At 40.2% G+C, this 22,473-nt stretch overlaps 1 protein-coding gene and 1 long non-coding RNA gene across 7 annotated transcripts in view; one reads left to right on the top strand and one right to left on the bottom strand.

Moving 5' to 3' along the window:
• Positions 1 to 22,473, top strand: part of JADE1 (jade family PHD finger 1) — a 109,374-nt gene that overhangs the window by 46,773 nt on the left and 40,128 nt on the right. Inside the window, exon 1 of one of the 5 annotated variants that reach the window (XM_071753850.1) lies at positions 11,431 to 11,982. The exons of the other annotated variants lie outside the window; for them this stretch is intronic. The gene's annotated coding sequence lies outside the window, so the exon portion shown is untranslated. Of the gene's footprint in view, positions 1 to 11,430; positions 11,983 to 22,473 lie in introns of those variants that run through there. 5 annotated transcript variants of the gene reach the window in all.
• LOC139800588 (uncharacterized) lies at positions 1,842 to 21,307 on the bottom strand. 2 transcript variants are annotated; one of them, XR_011727813.1, is made up of 3 exons: positions 20,483 to 20,865; positions 14,168 to 14,402; positions 1,842 to 5,657 (listed from the first exon to the last, which is right to left on the bottom strand). It is a non-coding gene; the product is annotated as an uncharacterized lncRNA (long non-coding RNA). The 2 variants fall into 2 exon arrangements; XR_011727812.1 differs by lacking the exon at positions 1,842 to 5,657 and having other exon boundaries at positions 8,873 to 14,402; positions 20,483 to 21,307.

Below are 22,473 nucleotides of genomic sequence, written 5' to 3'. Positions count from 1 at the left end.
AACTGTACAAATGTCAAATGGGAATAATTATGTATTTTGTCTGAGGGAAATGCAGCTCATCCTTGGGCTACTTCCTGACTTGTTTTCTCTGCTTATACAACAGCCTTTTGCTGTTCTAGAAAAAGGCAGAAACCTTTTACCAGCTAAACTTTGTGCCTTGCATTCCTGATTAATAACTCAAGCAGATGATATATGTCAGATCATAGGAAGGATGACAGAAAATACTGACACAGTGCAGGGTAGAATTGGTTCGCTGAAGCACCAAGACAAAAGGGAAGTGGTTTAGCAATACTTCCGTGTCACAAGTCCTCTGTGTATTAAAAGGTTCCTTTATCAAGGACTTCAAAGTTAAGGGAGTCAGATTTTTCACCTGGGTTAAGGGATTGTAGCTCCATCAGTAATTGAAAGGATGGATGGACAAATGGATGGGTCTTGAGCTACTTGAAGATCAGTTTGAGAAGTTCCTTCTAAGTGAGTAATAAGAGAGGGATAGGGAAGATACTTTTGAAAGAGTATACGAAATTCTGATGTTTTTCCTCCTCCCCTTATTTGGGAAAGAACTATAGGCAACTTGTCAAAGGAGGCCATGACTGAAAAGCTTCATCTAAGAGAGGATTTGTAGAGATTATTCCCTTCAGAATAGGAAGCAAATTTCTAACAGTTCTTAAAAGAGGGGGAAACACTTGAGCACTTAATGTTTTTCTTCAGTGTTCTCTTACATTACATCAGTCAAAACAAAAATCACTCTTCTTCAGGGTAACAGAAAGTTGAAATCAATGCTCAACCCTTCTGTGAGTGCTTTCTACCCCTGACATGCTTTCATTCTTCTTTCCTAAATAGTCTTCTGGCAAAACTGACTTGCTGTTTTGGTAACAGTTTTTTTTTCTTTATCTTTTGTCAGTGAATTACTTTGTTGGGGTGTTTGTATGGGGCAAGCATGTGTGTGTGCATGTGGGATGGTGGTTTTCTGTTTTGGGTCACCCTGCCAGTGTCTAGTAGCAACTGTCTGTGATTTTGGCCAAGAACTTCACAGCTCCTGCTCTTCTTCCTACTGGGTTAAAAAAAGATTTTGTGAAGGATTTTAACTTCATGCAATGAAGGAAGAGCCCCTAAACTCTAGAGAAATAGAAGAGAAGGTTCCAATCCTGTCAGTCTGAATGAAGGAATGAATGAATGAATGCTTGTGCTTCTCATGAAAATAAATCTCAAAGCTCTAAAAAAGGGACAGTTCAAAATCAATTTGTTTAAATTCCCGACTTCCAGAGAGAAACTCATGTCTTCCATAAATAAGGCTTTGTTACAGAACAGTTGAACTGTCCTTGTGAACTGTTTCTGGCATTCTTGAGAATTTTATTAGAATTGTGAGCTTTGTTTTCTCTAGGGTTTGAAAAAGAAACAAAATGGTATATAAGCAAACCAGCAGCACATCTAGGATGAATCCACAGAGACCAGAGGCCTGGAGCTAATGGCCTCTAATTCTTCCAACTACACTACTCCCAGTATGAGCTACATTTTAAAAGCACAATTTGATTTTGGTAAATGCTGCAGCATCGTGTGTAGATGGAAAGGTTCTGTTGTGCTGTGGGATTAGAATTCAGAATTCTCTTGGATTTTGATGTTTTCAAAGCTACTCCATTGTCTTTATTAGCTCTTTCTTTCTTCAGTTACTGATTGCCTCTGTAGTGGCAAGAACAACATGACAGAGAGACTGTCCTGGTGCAAGTAGTAACCTGATTCTGTCCCTTAATCATTAAAATGCTCTATTGTTGCAGTTCATGTGTTTTAATAGAAATATAATTAGCAATATATTATTTTCTAATATATTCTGACTTAGTTTTCTTGTCAGTGTCTTCCTGGGCACAAGGAGGAGGTTGAAGAAGTTGGGTTTAAGTACACCTGCAGTCATGAAGCAGCAAATAAAATGCTGCCAGCTGCAACAGATGTGTTTTACACCTGCTGAGCCCTTGCTAGCAAGCTGCCCTGGCACCCTGTGGTTGGCAAGCAGGCAGGAGTACAGTTTGATCACATTCTGATTTCATTTTTAGACAATCTCATGGTATTGGGAGATACTTTGCCATGCTCAAACTGAGTGTCCTGTTGTCTTTGCAGAACAAGTCTCTGAGATCCAGACTTGTGGCAGAGAAGATAAAAACTGTATCAATATAAATGCTTCTCATACTTTAATCTGGAAGCTCTGTGGTTTTTATATGTACATCTTTGTATCTATGTGCCCATCTCTCTCTTCCCAGAAAAGTAAGTGGAGAAGTGTTCCAATGTTCTTCTCTAAAACATTGGTTTTTCTTGTTAGGTTTCCAAGTTGAAACCACCATGCTTTTGCATACAGTGACATCATTATCACTACCTTATCATATCACTACATCATTTCCTTCCTGGAAGGAGAGAGGGAATGGCTGAGTATGGATAGGTCTGAGAGAATAACATGGAAAGGTGGACGGAAGCAGTTGCAAGTGAAGTGGTCTGGCTGGAAATCTTTGGATCGCCTCATTTGGAAGAAGACCTTTTTCAAACAGTTTCACACTTTGCCTCTATCTTTCAATTCCTCACTGCAAAAGGGAAGTTTCTTATTAGATGGAATGACTTTTAATTAATGCTTGGTTTTTGTGAAAGCAGCCCAAGATGTACTGCAAAATCCAGGCTCATTGAATTCAGGAGACCTACCGTGTGACCAGCTGCTGAAAGTTTGACAATAGAGTGGAAGTGAAGGCTTATAACCAATTTAGGAAAAATATATAGCTAGGCTGAAAGAGAAGTGTTTCAGTTTTAATTTTTAGAGAGAGATTTGACAGGCACAGAGAAGATTCACGTGAAGGGAATTGATTTTTTCCCCCTCTTCTAAACCTAAAGGAGCCGAGTCTAACACTGCTGAAGGATTTTCTGAGAGTTGTTCACACAGCTCTGGTGGTGACAGTATCTTGGCTTCTGTTCTGAATCTTGTTCTAAATTTAGGATTCCTCTTTGCCTCTCTCTTGGAAATGTAGTTGTTCCCTTCCCTGCTTGGTATCAATAACAGTCTGCCTCCCTTTTAGCATTATTTCTGTACTCAATACTTGCACAGGGTATGAATCTCTTTATTTCTTCTGTGACTATCACCATGTTGTGGACATACATGATTTTTGCTTTCACAGAGGCAATTTACAGTAGGTGAAGAGATGTTGACAGGTCTGGGCAGCCAGAGAGAGGTTGAATTGCAACAGTCTTAGTTCTGAATCAAAGACTTGTTGTCCTTACTGTCTCCTGCCATATTTCCAGATCTGTTTGTTTTGAGTCATCCATGTTTCCTATCTTTTCTTGGCAAGAAGGAACCAGAAATAGAACAGAAACCTGTTAGGCAGTCATCCCTGAAGGTCAGACTATTATTATTTCGTAATTTTTCTCTTCATCAGCTCTTTTGGTACCATGTTGCTATAGATTTCCAGGGAGCTGCATCAGCACTGCTAACAGTCCTGTTGTGTGAAATCAGTTGTCTTCCACCAAAAATTATGAAGAGACAGCAGGCAGCAAGACAATAGATCAGCCAGAGTGTCTGCAGATGTTTTTAATCTGATCCTCTGTTATTTATACAGTGTCATAGATATGCATGTTGTTTTAGAGATATATAAAAGATGAGTTTCCTGTCCCATGGGGCTTACAACATGCAAGGCTGTGAATTAAATAAATGACAGTGGATCCTCAGAGTCATTAACTCTGATTTCAGCCTACCCCAGATCAGCAAGGCCAAGCTCTTACTTAAGCCCAAACCATGTGTTGTTAAAGAGGACTTTCAGAGGTCCCCAGGAAGTCATCAGTGAAGACTGAAGGATATGTGTGTACTTGTGTTAGTAAACCATGTGCTGCAGAGTGGGCTGAAGGCAGAAGTCTCTTATTATTTCACACAGGTGTAAAAGAAATCACTCCTTATAATCTTGGTCATTATAGGAGAATATGGATCAAGAGGTACTGAGAGCAGTTGTATGTTGCATTGCTGCAGCCAAGATATCAACATTTAAGAACAATTAAAGAGTTTTTAAGCCTCATTCAGCTCAAAATCATATGGATAATGTCTTTATAAAAAGTCCAAAATCAGCATGACATTGTACAGGTCAAATTCCTCTGTCTGAAAGCACTTGAATGTTTCTGACGTAGCAAGATCCTCTTTAGGTTTGTAAATTGATCACACATTGTATTCTTTCTGGGTATGACCCAAGCATGAAAAGCTTATCACACGTTTTTGCAAACTTTGATTGATTTATTTTCAGAGAATTCCAGAAGATGAAGAGAGTTGGGTTTGGTTTTGTAGTTAGTTGCTGTAGCAGAGCTCGGAAATACACTTGGGTTGGAAAATTTGACTATGAAATTTATTCTTCCTTAATATAAATCAAGTTGTATGTTAGGAGTGCAATCTGAGAAGCAATTTGTGGCCTCAAATACTTGGTTAAGAAGTTCTTGACTTCCAGCAGGTAAGCATAATATTTCTACTTCAGAATTCTGAACCTAGGAAGTGATATCATTGACTTAATTATCTTACTTCAAGCACAATTCCCATTTCTCCACACTATTTAGGAGTGATTTATTTTCTTTAAAACATCTCCATATGATATAGACCTTGAATTTTTTTCAGTTATTTTGGATTTGTGAGATCATAAACATTGTTGCCTGATATAATTAATTAAATACCTTCCCCTGACCCCATTCAATTTTTTTCCCTTCTCTCATGTTATTCCTTATTTTTGAGATTTGAAAACAGCTCTAGGACACAGGGAAGGGCATTCAGAGAGGAAGAAATCTGGAGGTTAGAGGCTCAGAAATTAGTTAAATGGAGTTTTTCTTTGCTATAAAATTATTGGGCAGAAGCCAGGCCCATGAGAGCCAGAGAAGAGGAATTGCAGAAGTTGTTTCTCTGTGTGTTGCAGAGGGAAAGGAAAGATGAGTGGAGCTAAAACAGGGCAGGACTCCAGGGAGGGAACCTTTTATGACAGCTTTCTGGGAGAGTGGAAACTAGGAGAAAAGATGGCCAGAAGAATGTGCATGAAACATGTTTGTTTTACTTAGCTGAGACTGCTGCTTAGAAATTTTAAATTAGGTTAATTAGCACTTGCAAAATGCTGCTCTAATACACTCAGTTGCTTCCTGTCTTTGGGCTACTTCATTTGCAGTCATTCAATTCCTGGCTGAGATGACCAAGTTCCTAACTTTTCAATATTTTGAGATTTCAGCCTTGAAAAAGAAAGAGGTAGGCAGACTCACAGGTATTTTAAACACCTCTGTGTCCCACATCAGGAGCTCCACGTGCTGCTGATTTTCATTTCCCTTTACAAGAGATACAGTGAAAAGTGGCAAGGACACTCAAAGAAGTGGAATGACTTCCACAGAAAACCCAGCTGTGTAATGCTGGGAAAAACAGGGTTGTGAGGAGGATAGGACAGAAGACTGCAAATTCCTGGGTGGCTTGGAAAAGCTGAGTGTGGAACAGATAACCCCACTTCCAGTGCAAGGGTTGAGGGAGCTTCAATGTGAGGATGGAAACACAGAAGGAAGAAGTTCTGGGGAACTTGTAATACAAGTGCTTGAATTATGCCTGGGTTCAGAAATGATGAGACAAACAAAAGCCCTTGAGGGCCTTTGACATGCAAAGATGTCTTCTGGGGCTCAGAAAGTTCCTGAAAAAACCAAGGGAATCTGTTAGTGTAGTGTCATTTCATGTTTGCCCTGTTCTTACTCTCTTTCTCCACACACTGCCACTGGCTGTTGTCTCAGAAAGTTTGGCTCAGTGTGGCCATTGGTGTGGAACAGCAGGTCATAGGAAGTAAATATAATGTGAAATAATCACTTTGGGACAGCATAGATTGACTTTTGGGATATTTTAAGGTGTGTAAATACTTTGGGTGATACGTGAATTCAGTTGAATAGCAAAGGGGGTTTGCCTCTTTTTCTCATAGCTTTTCTGCTTTTAAGAGAGTAGTTACTAAAATCCAAGGCTATTCTGACAAAATATTGCTGAAAAGAAGGTTGTACAGGAAAATTTGCATGGTACACAGGCTTGATTGATGCCTGAGCAAGTTCTAATTGTGTGTCTGAAAGTTAAGATGTTGGCAGGAAAATCTGTAGTCTTTTTGTTCTGGAATAGCCTTTACAGCTGACTATTTTTGTTCAAGAAAAAGGCATACATCATTACCCTGAGGGTTCTGAGCTCCTTAGAAAGTGCAACAATTTTTCTTTTTCTTTTAAAAATTTGTTCTTTGGCTTTACATCCACGAGTTCTGAGTATAAAATAGGGCCACTGAGTACGTTTGCACCTCTGGACCTGATTTTTTGTTTATATGGACAGTCTACTATTCACCAAAGTACTTGACTTGGCCCGTTTTAATATTCTGAGATTGGCCTGAAATTAAAGTTATTTCTGCAAACGTAACTCATGCTGATCACAGAATGCAACCCAGCATACAATATCCACACTATGCTGTCTCATAGCTAGATATTTTTAATTCCTCTGCTCCAAGTGTCCTTACAAAAGGAACTTGAAGTTGCAGGTGCACATTCATGATTGGTGGACAAAAGCTTTTGAGGATGTTATTTTTAAAAAGTAAGAGCTGAGAAATCTGTAAGCCATGGCATTCAGGCTGCTTATTGAGACAATTGTGTTTCCACAAAAACTTTCACATTGTTTAGTGTGTCTGCTAGCACAGACAGGGTTGCAAAATTAAACGCTTCAAAGTTAAAAAGTGACCAGCTGACCTTAAAATGTAATCAGTGTTTGTGTTCTTTTCACAGATTTTGATAAATTGTACTTCTGAACTTTGCCTGTGGATATTGTATGCTTCAGGTGTACAACAGGCTAATGCTTCCTCCTTGTCAAAGCTGGTTGGGCAGCTTTAATTCATACCCTCATTTTAAGACAAGCCTTCTCAAAACTACACATAAATAAATCTAAAGAAAAAACAAACCAGGAGTAGGCTTCCTCTGCAGCATGGTTATAGCTGCAATTAAATAGTAAATCACTGGAAAACCTTTTGAGTTGTTGGTCTCAAGAGGTGTTTAGCACGTTGCTGTTTGTTAATGCTATGTCCAATTTCTGTTTACCAAAGGTGGGTAAGAGAATTAGGTTCCTTGAATCATCAAAGCTGTTCTAAAACCAAAGCACTTACATATAGGGGGAGAAGGGGAAGAATGAGGGGAGGTGACAAAAAAACTATTAACCTAATTATGAATTCATTGTTGTTCTCTTGCACAACTGCAGATCAGGATTGAAAGCTTTCATTCATTTCCTAAGTGATATTTATAATTACAGGGAGTATGAGCTGCATGCAATTCCTGTGAAGCAGTGTGTAGTGTGAATTATTTACTCAAAAAATCACTCAGGTTCTACACTCTGCACTGACAAAATTCCCCATGCCAGTAGGGCATACAGAATCACACTACCTTTGGTGCCACAGCTTGTGGGTTTTTTTGTCCAGCTCTCCTGTTATACGTATTTCTCAAACAAGACAATATGTAATTTCTCAGACAACTAATTCTCTGGCTGCCAAAACTGCAACAGTGTTGTTGACAAGCAGATCCTTTTTCTTTCCATTTGAAAAAGGTATTTTTAGCTCCACCAACATGAATAACAAAATAACAGACCAAAGAAATTATTACTTTCACTTCTGGATGTACTTAGGAGAGTTTTGCCTACCTTTTACCACTGAAATCTGGTAGCTGAGACACCTGGCAGAAGACAACCTGAAGAGAGACATTTGTGTCACCTTCTGTCTATCATATTTGTCATGAACTTAAGTTAAATGCTGTTTTTTTTCCCATGAACTTCATGCTATGTATGATTTTGAGGAATGTTTCATAAATTTTCCATAGGAGGAACTTGTTCCCTTCCCAGTTATCTTGCAGATGGGGTGAATGCTGCCTGTGTCTTCAAAGCACAGATAAATGCTGCAGTAGGGAAAGATGAGGGGTAAAAGGAAATGAGATTTAACTAAATCAGATGATTAGGCCAGCTAATCAGTTATGCAAATTAATTGAGCTGTCTTTACAAAAAACTGTTAAAGTAGTTCTCAATCAAGTCACTCCACCAGCATCAGAACAAATTAACCCTATTTTCTTAACAGATTTGTTTGAGTAATTGAGGTTTTTGGTGTCTGTGAAGATGTGAGATTCAGCTGAAGTTTTTTTGGAGCTGGGCTGGTTTCAGTACCTCTCTGTGCATGCATGAGCTGCATGAGCTGGTGTCTGGAACAACTGGAACAGAAGCTACAGCCTTTCTCTCTGGTGAGGTGTTGATACTCTGCAACATGACTACCTAATGTCATCATGTTTGATGGAAATCACTCTTTTTGAGGAAATTAGACTCAGAAATCACTAGTGTGAGAGAGCATGTGAAGATGATTTCCTTGGGAAACCTTGGCATAATGAATATCAGTATCAAGATAATTATCTTTCATGCAGTCTTGCATAAGAATTCTGTTTTTCTTCCTTCTCTTGTAATGTAAGGAAGCCCAAAAGGATGAAGACTGTTTGTTACTTTTGATAAAATTACTCTGAATTCCTTAATAGGTGCATTAGCAGATGTGTGTCTGTGGAGTTATGCATTACAGATGAGTGCAGCAAGCTTTTTAGGTTTCATTTTATCCAAGAATTACATTTTGAAAAGAAGTTGATGTCTGTCCCATAGCTTCTTAACATGAATTATATTGTAATATATTTTTGCAGCAAAAAACTTAGTGTGTCAGTTTTCATATTTTTAAATTGGGATCAGCTTTTTTTTTTTTTAATGTTGCTGTGTTTCCAATATACTCTCCATGTTGGTATAATCCTATTAATATGTTACAGATGTTAACATCTTGGATCAATATAAACTGATATTTTTTTTTTTGCATAAAAAGCCTATCCATGCAAAACAAAAATCAAGAGACTGAAAATAAAAGCAGTGAGGAGTTGCTGACAGACTAATAGAAGAAAGCATTATAGCTGATCCAGTTTGAACTGTAAGAGGCCAAAATCTGGCATGCAATGAGAAGGAAGCTATTATCTCAATCTTTTTCCTGCTGAAGAAATGGCCTTCTCTAAAGATTTACAGATTCATGCCTTACAATATGAAGAAAATAATCTACTTTCATCCTGCTAGTCATGTTCCTAATGTATTTTACTAGAATCTTCAGTTTTGTCAACTTTCAAAACATTTTAGTATAGTACAAAACACTGGCTGTTTCTGGCAGTAGGTAACCAAGTATTTGACCTCTACTATCCTTGCTGTATGCATTCTTTGCATTTTAAAGGCTGAGTTTGATTTAATTTTTTAGGAATTCTAGATGCAGAGAGAAATTACCTCTAAGTTTAGAATTTGGTTCTGACTTCCAGCAGGCAAGACTTTCTTGCAGATCTTCATATAATTGTTTTTCAGGCTCACATGAACTCACATTCTACAACTGGTACAGCTGAGTGAATTTTTCACTGGAATTGCTTTTAACCAAGAGGCCCTATTTAGGGCCAGCAGAACTATTTCATAAATTTGTGTCTGGTGCACTGAAGCATTTCACTGTGCAGAGAGAAACTTGCAGAAATTCTGGAAAAGGCTGTTTCACTGGAGGATCCTCTTTTTAGATTCTTCTTTTCTATTAAAGGAACCAAATTACTACAATAATGCAATGTATTAATTTTGACTCTTTGCATCTCCTCTCACTCCAAGCCACCCAGTGGAAGGGGAAAAAAAAATTTAAAAATGCAGTTTTCTTGCAGCTTTCCTAGTGGTGCAAGGTGCACTTGGATGGTCCTGAAGAGATGTTTATTTCTGTCTAATGACACAGCCAGGCAAGGCAGATCTTCAACACTGAGCTGCTACAAAAAGGTGTGGCCCCACTTTTCAAGCCTTCCTATTTATTTCTGCATTCTTTTGCACCTTTTTACTCCTGCAGTAATCATGTCACACCTGTTACTTCACAGGAGAATTTTTAGCAATTTTGCTTGAGGGAGGAAAAGTGGAGAATTTCTCCATAGGGGGTTCAAAGTGGAGCTTTTCATTTCAGCAGAACTCATTGTCTCCAGTATAACCATGGGAGAGAGGCAAGAGAACTTGGCTCACTCCCTTATCTGAAGTTGTGCATTGTGACAACTGTTCTCAGTCTTGAAACATGTGTAAAGCAAACAAATAACATGGTATATTGTTGAGCTGCTATAGTTTGAAGCTGTTACAGATGTATGCTTGAATGAGACCTTAAGAAAGGACAGCAGGGGATCTTCTCCTAGACTTTTTATTTCCTCCCCCAGTGCCTGCTGCTAGCACCATTGAGCCCATTCATGGGTAAAATGTTCTATATTGTGGAAGAGGCAGTCTTTAGGGGGCATGTTTTTAGCAGGATCCTAGAAGCTCAGGCTTATTCTGGCAAAATATAATCCACTTGTCAGTGAGATGCAGTGTGTTTGGAGGAGTTTGTGATACAAAATAAGGATTTCAACCCTCAATTTCTTCCTATTTTAAAGTGATATAGGATTTTTGAATTTCACATTTCAAATGGGTTGTGGTTAATCTCATACCTCCTGACTGATGTGGGAATCCTGTGGCATATTTGTATGGAGAATTGCAGTTACAGTTTTGTGTTATCAGCAGAGCAAAGGTTGCTGCAAACGGTGTTGGGGGAGTACAAGGATGTAAAGGGAGAAGGTTCCTTTGCAGCCACTTAACCTCAATGTAGTAAAGCTGAGCAAATCTGTTGAAGAGAATTTCTCAGACTTGGTGAATTTTTTGTTGGATTTCTTGGAGTGAGATTAGCAGGAAAGCTATCTTGGGTCATTCTAGAGCTTTCTGTGGTTTTCTCTGTCTTCTGTGCAACTCATCACCACTAAAGATTTGCTAAAGAAATTAAGAGTAGTTCTAATTTAAGGAACAGACAAAGCTTACTCCCTCTTGAAAACATTTAGTGCTTGGCAAACCATCCTGAGATCGAGGTATTTTTGGTACTGTGGAAACTCACCTTTTACATAGCTTAGTTTATTTCTGTCTCAGTTGCATCTTCTTCAGCTTTATGTCCTGACTTTTTTTGTATCAAGTTGGTATTTCTCTGATAAGACCCTGAACAGCTCTATCCTTTTCTGGTTTTCTGCTGGTCTCTCTGACTACATAAGCCTCTTCTGATGAGAGATGTCAAATAAATTGGTTAACTACTATTACTGGGCTAACAAAAGCTTTTTTAAGTGCAACTACTCCCAGGGTCTGTGTTAATCACCTCACTATTGGTGGCTTCAAAACACTTGTCTTAGTGCTCCAAGTTTTTCTGAAGATGATGTTTTTTGTCAGAATGCCTTTAGTTCACCCTGCATAAACACTTCAGCTGAACCAAAAAGTTACTTTTATACAATCTCTCTTTGGATGCTGTTATCTAAGGGATAGTATCTTGGTTTTTTTGTTGAACAGATATGCTCCCCTGCTTGTGGTAGTTGTTTTCAATTGATGTTTATAGTAGAACAAAGGCTGATGAGACATGAAGAATGAAATCTTTTTTGTGTATGCTTCTAGATGCCAGCGCCCAAGGTAGTGATCTGTAGGTTTCTAGGGTTTTAGCCAATTGTTTGGCTGTGATTCAAGGACTTGAGCTATGTGTTTTGGAAACACTGTTCTGTACCAAGCATGTGGTAAAAACAATCTGTTTTCCAGTGCTGGTGCAGGGAAAGGAGTGACAGTGGCTTATTCTACATGACATGCTAATTCATATATAGGACTATTCACAGAGGCATCTGTTGGCTTCTTTTGAAAAATCAACATGATTTCCCTAAGAATAGGACTGTTCTGTTCCTTTGTGCCCTGGAGTTGTTGCATGTGCTCATGAAGGACCAGTGTACGTGTTCTATTTCCTGACAGCCAAGGAAACTTCTCCCCAAAGAGGCAAACAGCTGAGCTCAAGATTGTAGCTGACATGGGAGAGTCGCTGATGTGACAGTACTGTGGCTGTTAATGACAGCTTTACTGCTGGTCTTGCTGCCCTGAAGGAGTTTTTGCTGAAGGTAGGAATATAGCTCAGGCAGTGGGAACTAGAGGGCTGCTGGTTCAGATTGCTGGCTTTGCTTGTAATACTGCTTGGCATGGCTTGTAAGGAGATCTTTTGTATAACCTGAAGTTTGTCACTGTCAGCTCAGCTGCAGGCAGCTCCCCTTTCTCTGGTTGCAGCCCTTTATTTGATTCATAAAAAGCACAGGTTGGCATTACAGGAGGGCAGTGGGGTGGGGATGTGGCTGGGGGCAGAGAACTTCACTGTGCCAGCAGCAAGAAAGCATTATCTGCGTTTAATAATCTGAAACATCAGATAAATCACTGCATTATGTTGTTCTCTACAAAGAAAAAAAGGTGTGCTGGAGATATTTTTGAGCTACCAGAGTTATACTCTAAGTGAGGTTAAAGCACGGGCTTCATCTCCCAGAATCTGAGATGGGGCTCTGGTGTGGAGTAGCGGATGGGGGGTTGCTGGTTTGACCCCTGGAAGGAAATATTTATTTGTAAGCAGTGCCTTTTTTCTGAACTATAATTTTGAAAAATTAATCCTTGAGGGACTGCCAATGGCCCATTTGTTCAGAAACCTTGAGCAAGAGTTTTGCATGAATTGCAAAAAGAAGGAAGCCTTCTGATGCTGAAAGAAGCTTGTCAGTGTGCTGTCAGTGTGTCAGGATGTGTGCCTCTTCCCTTCACCCTGCCCTTCATTGAATGTCCTGTTACTTGATCTGCTGAAAGAAAGCTGGGCTGTGTCTGGGACTAGGAATAAACTTGGTCCTTCCTCAATCCTTCCCTTTATGTCTTTGGGGAAGAAAAAAAAAAAGATATTTATATGTCTAAAAAGGTGTGTTCATAGGAAAAGAAAGAGGAAAAGCTTAAAATTTCTACAAAACTTCAAGAGCTGATGCTAACTTTGGATAGCAGCTTTTTAGAAAGAAAAGTAGTTCATGGAATAACCAAGAATAAACACTTTTTGTTGAGTATGTTTAGAGGTAACAAGAGGAGGCTGGAGCTGAGAGATGCTTAATCTTATGAGAGCTGAGAGATGATTAATGATATATATGTGTATATATATAAGCTTAATGCTTAATGATATTGATGCTTACTGATGTCTGTAGATACTTACTGATTCTGAAATCAGAATAGAAATGAGTAGATATCAATTCCTACCTTTGAAACCTCTTGATATCAGTATCAATGCCTAATGATATAAAAGTCAGTACTGAAATGGGTATGTATAGGTGCCTATTGATATTGATGCCAACTGATACTGACAGACATTTATATCAATAAATACTGATTCCTTTCTATAAGTACCACACTCTTACAATGCCTGTCAGTATCAAAGTTTTGATAGCAGTAAGCATCAATGGGTAGCAGTGTGAATAGATAATGAAATTAATAAGTAGCAATGTCTCTTGGTATCAAAATTGGTAGTATTGGTACCTTGTAGGAACAACATTCTCTTAGGCCAACCTCAGTGTGTGCACACCTCCTAATGCAAACATCTGCTGAGGCTTTGCTGGTTAGTCAGGGGGAGAAGCATTGGCCTCTGCTGCTTCTGGGAACAAACTGTCAAAAGAAATGTGGATTTACAGGTCTTTTGCTAGCCACGTTTGCAACTGAGAAAACAAGTACTGTAACTGGGAGGTGAGGAAAAGCTCAGGCCTTCTGTTTCAGAGAAGCAGTTCTGTGTATTGTAGGGATAATTATATACCTCTTAAGGGACTTTAATCTTAGTCTTGGACACCTTTTAGACTCTTTAGAAAAACAAGTAGGTACGTACATGGGTGTGTTTAGTACATAAGACATTTTATAAAGCTCCATCTACAGACTGCTTGTGTTCCCTAAGATGGAGATTTGCAGGTATTAAGTTGCACACAGAGTTAAGGATCAGTTTCTTTCTGTAGTCATGTGCATCCTGAAGAAATGAGCTGAAAATCAGATTGTCCTGAGGCATGGATGTGGAAAAGAGCCTCTTTTGGGGAAGGTTGAATCAGAGCAGTAGTTGGGCTGGGAAGTCTCATGAAACAGTGGCTGATGAAGAGCTGGTGAGCACTCTGGAAATGTCCCAAAGGTGCCAAAGAAAGAGGGAATACTTAAGCCTGTTCAATCCAAGCAGGCCTAGACAGATGAAGACTAAATATGGAGAGCTGAGACCCAGCAGCTTGATGGATGTCAAGACAGCTGTTCCAGACTGACCTGTTTATAACACTGAGCTGGCTGGAGAAGTCCAGATCTCATTCAGTCACAGGATACTCCCCCACTGAGAAAACCAACGAGGCTTCCTGGCACAAAAACTGCTTCAGAAAGAGGGTGCTCTTGTTCCACCAACCATGCTGCATTAGGAACCAGGGCCCAACCACTGGGATGCTTTTGTGTGACTCCAGGTGACTCCTGTCTCTTGCTGCTGTTCAGCTGCTGGCAGGCACAGGTGCTGGGAAGAGAAACAACATAAAAATATCCTTGAGGAACAGAAGAAGTAAGCAGCATTAAAATGAAAGACAAGACCCAAGGCAGGTTCTCCCCAGTTAATGGCAGAATTTTGATGAGGAAACTTTGTACTGACTGAAGCTGAGTAACCTTTGAAGGAACACGTAACTTGTGTTTTGGCAGACAGATCTGGCCTGGGATTTCTGGTGAAGAGAGACTTTGAAAAGTGCTACTTATTTTGACAATGTAGATTATAAATATATTAGTAAAATACATTTCTGCTTTAGTTACCTATTCATAGGAAGGGGTGACACATCAGGTTTTAGGTTCAAGATAGTGCGTTTTCCAGTAAAATTTGCATAGCTTTGAAGTAAGAAACCAAATTACTGGCAGGCAGGCAGCTTTTCTCATAGGGACCTATATGGCATTGAAGGTAATGGACAAAAAATTGTTGGTATTGTTTTTGCTTTGTTTTCAAGCAAAATAACATTTTAATATTTTTAACCACTGGAGATCTGTGTTGATTTTCCGTTTGCATTATTTTATGCATGAGCAGAATGAATTAGCAGAACAACTTTACTTAATATATGTAATTAATTAAGTAACTGTAAACCACTGTAAAGAGTGGTCTCCTCCAAAGGTTGGAGATGTTTTAAAATGCTTGGGCTGAATAGATAGAACTTGTGTAGGGACAGCTTTAGTGTGCCCACACAGTGTGAATTTGGGTAGCTGCATGTGCAGCTATATCCATAAATGATGAAATTTTAATATGAAAACCTGCAGAATAAAATTTGGAGGTTCAACTGAAAGAATTTTCAAAATTAAACTCAAGACCAAACCTTCCTACTTTTCTATACAGCATTCTTGCTGTTTTTCTTCCTTCAGACTATTTTAAGGACACTGATAATTTAGAGGAGTCCAGGCCCATGGTTCTTAGTGTCATCTGTACCCAAGAGATAACAGTGACGTAACCTTGGTGCAAAGAAAAAATATTGCAACTTCACTTGTTTCTTGCAAAAGTTTGTTGTGTTTATTTTTCTCTTGAGGAAGTTCACGTGGTTTGTTGTCAAGCAGGAGACCACACTGGTGAACTTCATCTCTTACAAAATGTGTTATTTGTTTCTTTTTGTGAGCTATGGCCGAAATATACAGGAGATTTGTGAAACAAACAAAAAAGTGCACAAAATGGCAAGTGTGAGCTGAACATACTGATGTTTAATAGGGGTTAAAAATACAAACCAGTTAAGATATAGTAGTTGGTGTCCTATGTCTATAGCATATCTAATGCAAGTCTCAGGCCCAAGATGCTGCTTTAAAAAAATGACTCAAGAATTAAGAATTTTTTCCTGCAGTTTTAAAAATCAGTACAATTGGAAAAAGAATGAGTAAGTACAAAAATATGAGAGATGATGACTTAGCCCAAAACTGGGGCAGAGATGTGTGTTCTCCATCCCTATTTTTCAAGTTGAAGCATTGTGCAACAGAGCACAAGAGGAGTAATGCAGCAGCCCCTTTGGCTCTCCAGCACCCTGTTGTGAAATTCAGTTTGGAGAAAGTGGAAGCTTCAGCCCAAGAGGTAGCCCTGGACCACCAGATCTGGCTGCAACTTGAAGCCATGACCTCACTAAGCAAACTGGAGCAGTTCAGATCATGCAAAAAAATACGAGCTGCAGATCTTTAAGGGATGTTGCAATCGTGCAGGGAAGTACTAAGTAAGTTTAGGCTGTTCTAGAGCTGGAATAATGAGCAAGAATTTCCTGAATTGTCACTGGTTTCCTTCACTGAAATCCAACTTCTGCGAACAAGCTCACTGGGATGTCTAAGGCTGTGTTGGGCACTACTCAGTGCACAATGCTTGCAACATTTTATCAAGGCATTCAGGAAAGAGGCTTAATTTCCTTAAAAAGGGGGTGGGGAGGACTCCAAAGAACTCCCAGGAGCAGCTCTTTGAAAAGCATGAAATAAAGATAAATACATGAAGGTAGAGCCAAATCATTACTGTAGCTCCAGTGCTAGCATATTGGGAGAGGAAAAATCTTTGCTTTGCCTGTGCATTTCCCCAGCCTATCAGTCAATATCTGCATTATTACAGATGTTATTGATTCAAAGCACTACACTAGAGTGCCAGGACAAGTTGTACTCTGGCATGAGAATCTATTATGGGGTGGGTGCTCTTTCAAGCTTTCCTGAACTTAGAATCATAGAATCATAGAATTGGCTGGGTTGGAAGGGACCTCAGAGCTCATCAAGTCCAACCCTTGCTCCACTCCCCCCGTGGTTCCCAGCCCATGGCACTGAGTGCCACATCCAGGCTCTTTGGAAATATCTCCAGGGATGGAGAATCCACCCCTTCCCTGGGCAGCCCATTCCAATGCCTGAGCACCCTCTCCAGAAAGAAATTCTTTCTAATGTCCACTCAGTGCCATGGGCTGGGAACCACGGGGGGAGTGGATCAAGGGTTGGACTTGATGAGCTCTGAGGTCCCTTCCAACCCAGCCCATTCTATGATTCTATACCTGTGCTCACTGCAGGGTACGTGTGCTCACTGCAGGGTACGTGTGCTCACTGCAGGGTACCTGTGCTCACTGCAGGGTACGTGTGCTCACTGCAGGGTACGTGTGCTCACTGCAGGGTACGTGTGCTCACTGCAGGGTACGTGTGCTCACTGCAGGGTACGTGTGCTCACTGCAGGGTACGTGTGCTCACTGCAGGGTACCTGTGCTCACTGCAGGGTACCTGTGCTCACTGCAGGGTACGTGTGCTCACTGCAGGGTACGTGTGCTCACTGCAGGGTACGTGTGCTCACTGCAGGGTACGTGTGCTCACTGCAGGGTACGTGTGCTCACTGCAGGGTACCTGTGCTCACTGCAGGGTACGTGTGCTCACTGCAGGGTACGTGTGCTCACTGCAGGGTACCTGTGCTCACTGCAGGGTACCTGTGCTCAATGCAGGGTACGTGTGCTCACTGCAGGGTACCTGTGCTCACTGCAGGGTACGTGTGCTCACTGCAGGGTACGTGTGCTCACTGCAGGGTACCTGTGCTCACTGCAGGGTACCTGTGCTCACTGCAGGGTACGTGTGCTCACTGCAGGGTACCTGTGCTCACTGCAGGGTACCTGTGCTCACTGCAGGGTACGTGTGCTCACTGCAGGGTACCTGTGCTCACTGCAGGGTACGTGTGCTCACTGCAGGGTACGTGTGCTCACTGCAGGGTACCTGTGCTCACTGCAGGGTACGTGTGCTCACTGCAGGGTACGTGTGCTCACTGCAGGGTACCTGTGCTCACTGCAGGGTACGTGTGCTCACTGCAGGGTACGTGTGCTCACTGCAGGGTACGTGTGCTCACTGCAGGGTACGTGTGCTCACTGCAGGGTACGTGTGCTCACTGCAGGGTACCTGTGCTCACTGCAGGGTACCTGTGCTCACTGCAGGGTACCTGTGCTCACTGCAGGGTACCTGTGCTCACTGCAGGATGTGCCCCTTTCTCCTTTGGAGGTACCAGATTACAGGCACTTGTCAAATTTGCTTTGCTTGAGCTTCCATGTGAAGAAAGTAACCTCCCCTCCCTCAGACTGTCACAGAAACATAAACTCTGGATGGATTAAAAGCATGTCCTGGATAAAGGAGAGAGAGTGACTCTTTTCTGACTTACGCAATTTGAGGAGCAAACACAGATGTTTACCCTGTGCCAAAATCTGCTCAGATAGCAGATCAGGCTTTTCTTTTTTTTTTTTTTTTTTCCAATGTTGTTCTGGAAGGTCAGAGATGGTTTTGTTTGCTGCAGGTTTTTTTGCTTGGTGAAGCAAAGTTCACAGGAGCCAGTTATGATTTGATTTTTAAGTTTTCTTCACTGTGTGTGTTAAATGTCTCTGTGGCAGTCTCAGACTGAGCAATAGCAAAGACACTAAATTGTAAATAAACAGAAAACTCCTTTGTATATTAACAAAAACAAAAGGGGGAACTTCAAAATTATTATTTTACAGTTATAAGTGGTATGAAATGAGTGAAGACTGTTTACATCCTGTGTGCTTGCATTATGTGCACTGAAAATTGGCTGTGCAGCTGTTTGAGGTTCTACCTCTGAACATCTCTGTGTGCAAAGACTCTGCCCCCTCCTGTACCTCTCACTGCTCTCCTACAGTCTGAAGCAGAAATTTAGGGTTAGACACATCTAGTGTGTAAATGCAGGGGTAAGGATAGCTGCCCTTTTCTGTCATGTATTTTTCAGAGAGCACTGAAAGATTATGCTACTGTAACATGTTAGAGCTGAATCATGAGACTGAGTCCTTTTGCTCTGCCAGAGGCAGCTTTCATCTCCCTCTCTTTACCATTCCATCTCAATGACTTATTTACAAAATAGATAATAATTCTCTACCTGATAAGGGTACTGTGGCTTTTCTTATGTTTGTCCATTTTTTACTGGGTGTGTATCTCTGATAACCTCTTAGCAAAGCGCAAGTGTGGACAGAGTTGGGTTTGGGGTCTGTATTAATGCCAGCCAGGTACAGATAGAGCCTTCTGCTTCTGCTAGGAGATAAACTACCTTGTTTATCCCAATAGCACTCACCTCCCTGCTCTTTTTTTGAGTGTGGGTGAAAGAAGGAGGGATGGAGGTTAGAGAAAGGCTCAACTTCCCCTATTCTGTAAAGGTTCATTTATCCTGGATATTGTGAGTCCTGTTTGGAGTGTTGAACCTCAGGTTATATATAACAATGAAATGGAAGTACATGAGGCAGCTTTTATGACATTTATGCTGATTAAGAATTTCTAAACTGTTTTTCTTGCTTACTTATGCAGTGAAACTTGTAGAAAAGCTGAGTAATCAATATTATCATAGGAAGAAGACAGTCAATTTAATTCTCCCTATCATTTTTCCCGTGTTAAACACTGAATAACTTCATTTCTCAAATATGTAATTGGTAAGGTAAAATAGCTGAAGTAAACAACAGTTGCCTATTTGATTGACTAGCATTTTCTGTAGAAGAAATGGCTTCTTTACAGCTTTGTTGCCTTGAGTTTATGTACTACTGAGCAATAGTTACTTACATTTGAAGTATGTTTCAGGACAACTCCATCTAAAATGAGTGGATGTCTAACTATTAAAGGAGAAAATATGCCCTTTGTAAAAAATGGTGTTTGGTGCACCCCCTAAGGAGAATTTCAAGCATAGAAACTGATAAGCTTGATAAACTGAGGAGAGGGAGCTATTCCCATTGAGGATAAACAGAGTATCTCCTCTACATTGTAAGTTATGCCCATTTGTCCCAGGTCTGTTTTCTGCCATGAAATATCCATGATCTCTTGGCTTGTGTGGCAGGCCTCAGTTTCATGATCTAGAAACAGCTTTCAATTCAATGAACTGTGAGTCATTGCATCTGGAAGAGGCTGTCCCAGGAGAGACCACAAATAGAAGCAACTCTGGGGCAATTTCATCAAGTACTCAGGGGAATGTAGAAGGGCCACATGGGAGGGTACTTCCAAGGTTTCTGCTCTTTCCAGAAATGTTACCACAAGCTGCTCTGAGCAATTTCAGCAGCTGATCCTGGGTTTTTTTGTTTTTTTTTTTTTTAGTTTAATCTTTTTTTTAATTTTAAGGATCCAGAGTTGAAATTGCATTTTTTTTTTTTTTTTTTTTTTTTTTTTTTTTTTTTTTTAAAAAGTAATTTTGGCTCTAGGCTGTTACCAAAAAAAGACACTGGTATTTTGTTGTACTGCCCCAAATAAGCTGGTACCACTACTCTGCCTTTAGCAACCAGTTATCAGGGCAGAGTCTGCAATCAGAAAATCTGTAATCAGATTCTCTTCAACTCTTTGACTCTTCTGTGAGTCTTGTCACAGCACCTTGGGCTGCCTGATTTCTACCTGCATCCACACAACTGAATATTGAAGATCATTTAGATTAGAGAGTGTAATGTTTCCTGATGAGCTGCCAGACAGGCACGTGTATGTACTTCAACTGAGATTGGATCTGTTGCTGCTCAGCTCTCACTTGCCTGAGGTTTTCACAATCCATTCTTCCTGTGTTTGGGCATTACCTTGGCTGCTGATTACTTCTCTCATCATATCCAAAATTGTGTTGCTTACCTTAAAGATGATGCATCAGCTTCATCCCGATGAACTTGCAGACCTGCAAGTCAACTGCCTGCTTCTAGGTGTTCCCTTGGTGTTCTTGTTCTGCTGTTTTCCTCTCAGCTTCCACTTTCTAATTAGAAGAATTTGGAGCCACTCGATTTCAGTAGCTGAACTTTCAGATTTGGGGATTTAGTAAATTTTACCTGTTGGGCATACGTGTTCCCAGTTCATTTTCAGATGAATATACAACGTCAGCAGTTGTATATCTGTGCAAAGATTGTTTGGCTTGCAAAAATATTTTCAGGTATATATGTGCAAAATGTCATGGAGAGGTACACTTTGTACTGCATTATGGGCTGCAGAGCAGGCCAAAGGAGAGGATAAAGTTTAATCATTAGAAACCTTGGACCGAGAGGCATGACTTTAGGTTTCTATTCTTGGTTTTAATGCTGACTTAACATGTGACTTCTGCAAGTGATTTAACCTTTCTATGACCCTGCCCACCCACATATAAAATGAATATTATAATCTGGGCTGCTCAAGTTTTGTCATTAAAAAGACTACACTAGTCTCTCTGTTGCAAGCACTCTGATAGCATGGTAAGTATTAAGTTCAGCTTTAAGGATTCATTTTCGTCCCTCTCCATCCTCATCCCTTAATGGCACAGCTTCTGCTTACTTGAGTACTGGCTCCTACACCCAGTAAATGCCCTCTCACAACAACTACATATTGGTAAATATTCAGAGGAGCTATAAACCAGAAGAATCAGGCTTGTGAGCACAGGAGAAAGCACATCTTTGAAGTATGGCCTGTGAGTCTGCAAATCCCTCCCACAAACAGTCCTGGTACCTATAAACCTCAGCTTCAGAGGAAAAGGGAATAAAATATGGAGTTTAGTCTTTTTGACCTCCTTAGTCCAGACACACCAAAAATCAGTGCTTGTCAATAACAGTAAGGAAGGAAAATCCAGAGCAACAGTTGCTATGAAAATCTATGATTTTGTGGTCAGGTGCCACGGTGCCATCAATGATGTGTTTGCATTGGACAAAACTGTGACAGCTCTGTCCCTCTGTGGTCCATACATAAGTCATGTAAGCAAGTTTGATTTCTGCAGGAGTTAAAAATATTGCACTTATGCAAATTGTAAGTGGTACAGATTTACATATGCATAAATAAAAATCCTTTTTTTTTTTTTGTCCCCTGCTCATGTGAGTAGACCAGCTAGAGACTAAGTGGATCTCAATAGGATTTGGCCCAACTGTGCATCAGTCTTATCTCTCTGCAATCCATACATCTTTCTCAGAAAATGTGAAGGATCTCTGCAAGGTTCTTAGTCTTCAAGATTAAGTGCAAGCTAGAATCTTGACAGTGCTGGTTTGGATCCTTCCTGTGTTCTTCCTCTCAAGTTTCTGATCTTCAGACTAATGAAGGAGAAAACGTTAGTAGATACTCTTAAAAAGTGGAGCCAGAAGAGCAGTTTTGAGTCCTAAGTGATCGGGTTAAGTTTCTGCAAGAATTAGCAGAAAAGATTCCAAGAGCAAAAAGAGTAAAAATTAAAAAAAAAAAAAAAAAAAAAAAAAGAAAGAAAAGTCAGTGAAAATATTTTATCAGACAAAATATCTTCAGTAACAGATTTCCTCTAAAGCCTGGAAAAATGTGCTGAAAAGCCACATATTCTTTCCTTGGCTTTGTGCATCTGCCTGGAAAACAAGTTGAGGGAGATATTAGGACTCTATGTAAGCGATCAAAAAATTTAAATAAAATGTAATGTGGAGTGACTATGTCTGATGAAACAACTTGGAAAAGGGACCATAAGTTCTGTGTGTTGATACAAAGCTCAGCTTTAAGCCTGCTGCATATCCCCTGAGTGCTCCTGGGATGCATGTTAATACTGATACAAAACTGAATGACGTTTATTGTAACAAAATGTCTGCTTTTCTGGGGGGTAAATATTTATTAGGAATAAAGGCTGAAATTCTGGTCCCACTGATGTCCATGCAAAA

This window comes from Heliangelus exortis, chromosome 10 (genome assembly GCF_036169615.1).
Source record: "Heliangelus exortis chromosome 10, bHelExo1.hap1, whole genome shotgun sequence".
NCBI lineage: Eukaryota > Metazoa > Chordata > Aves > Apodiformes > Trochilidae > Heliangelus > Heliangelus exortis.
This window is presented reverse-complemented; position numbering and strand designations above follow the sequence as displayed.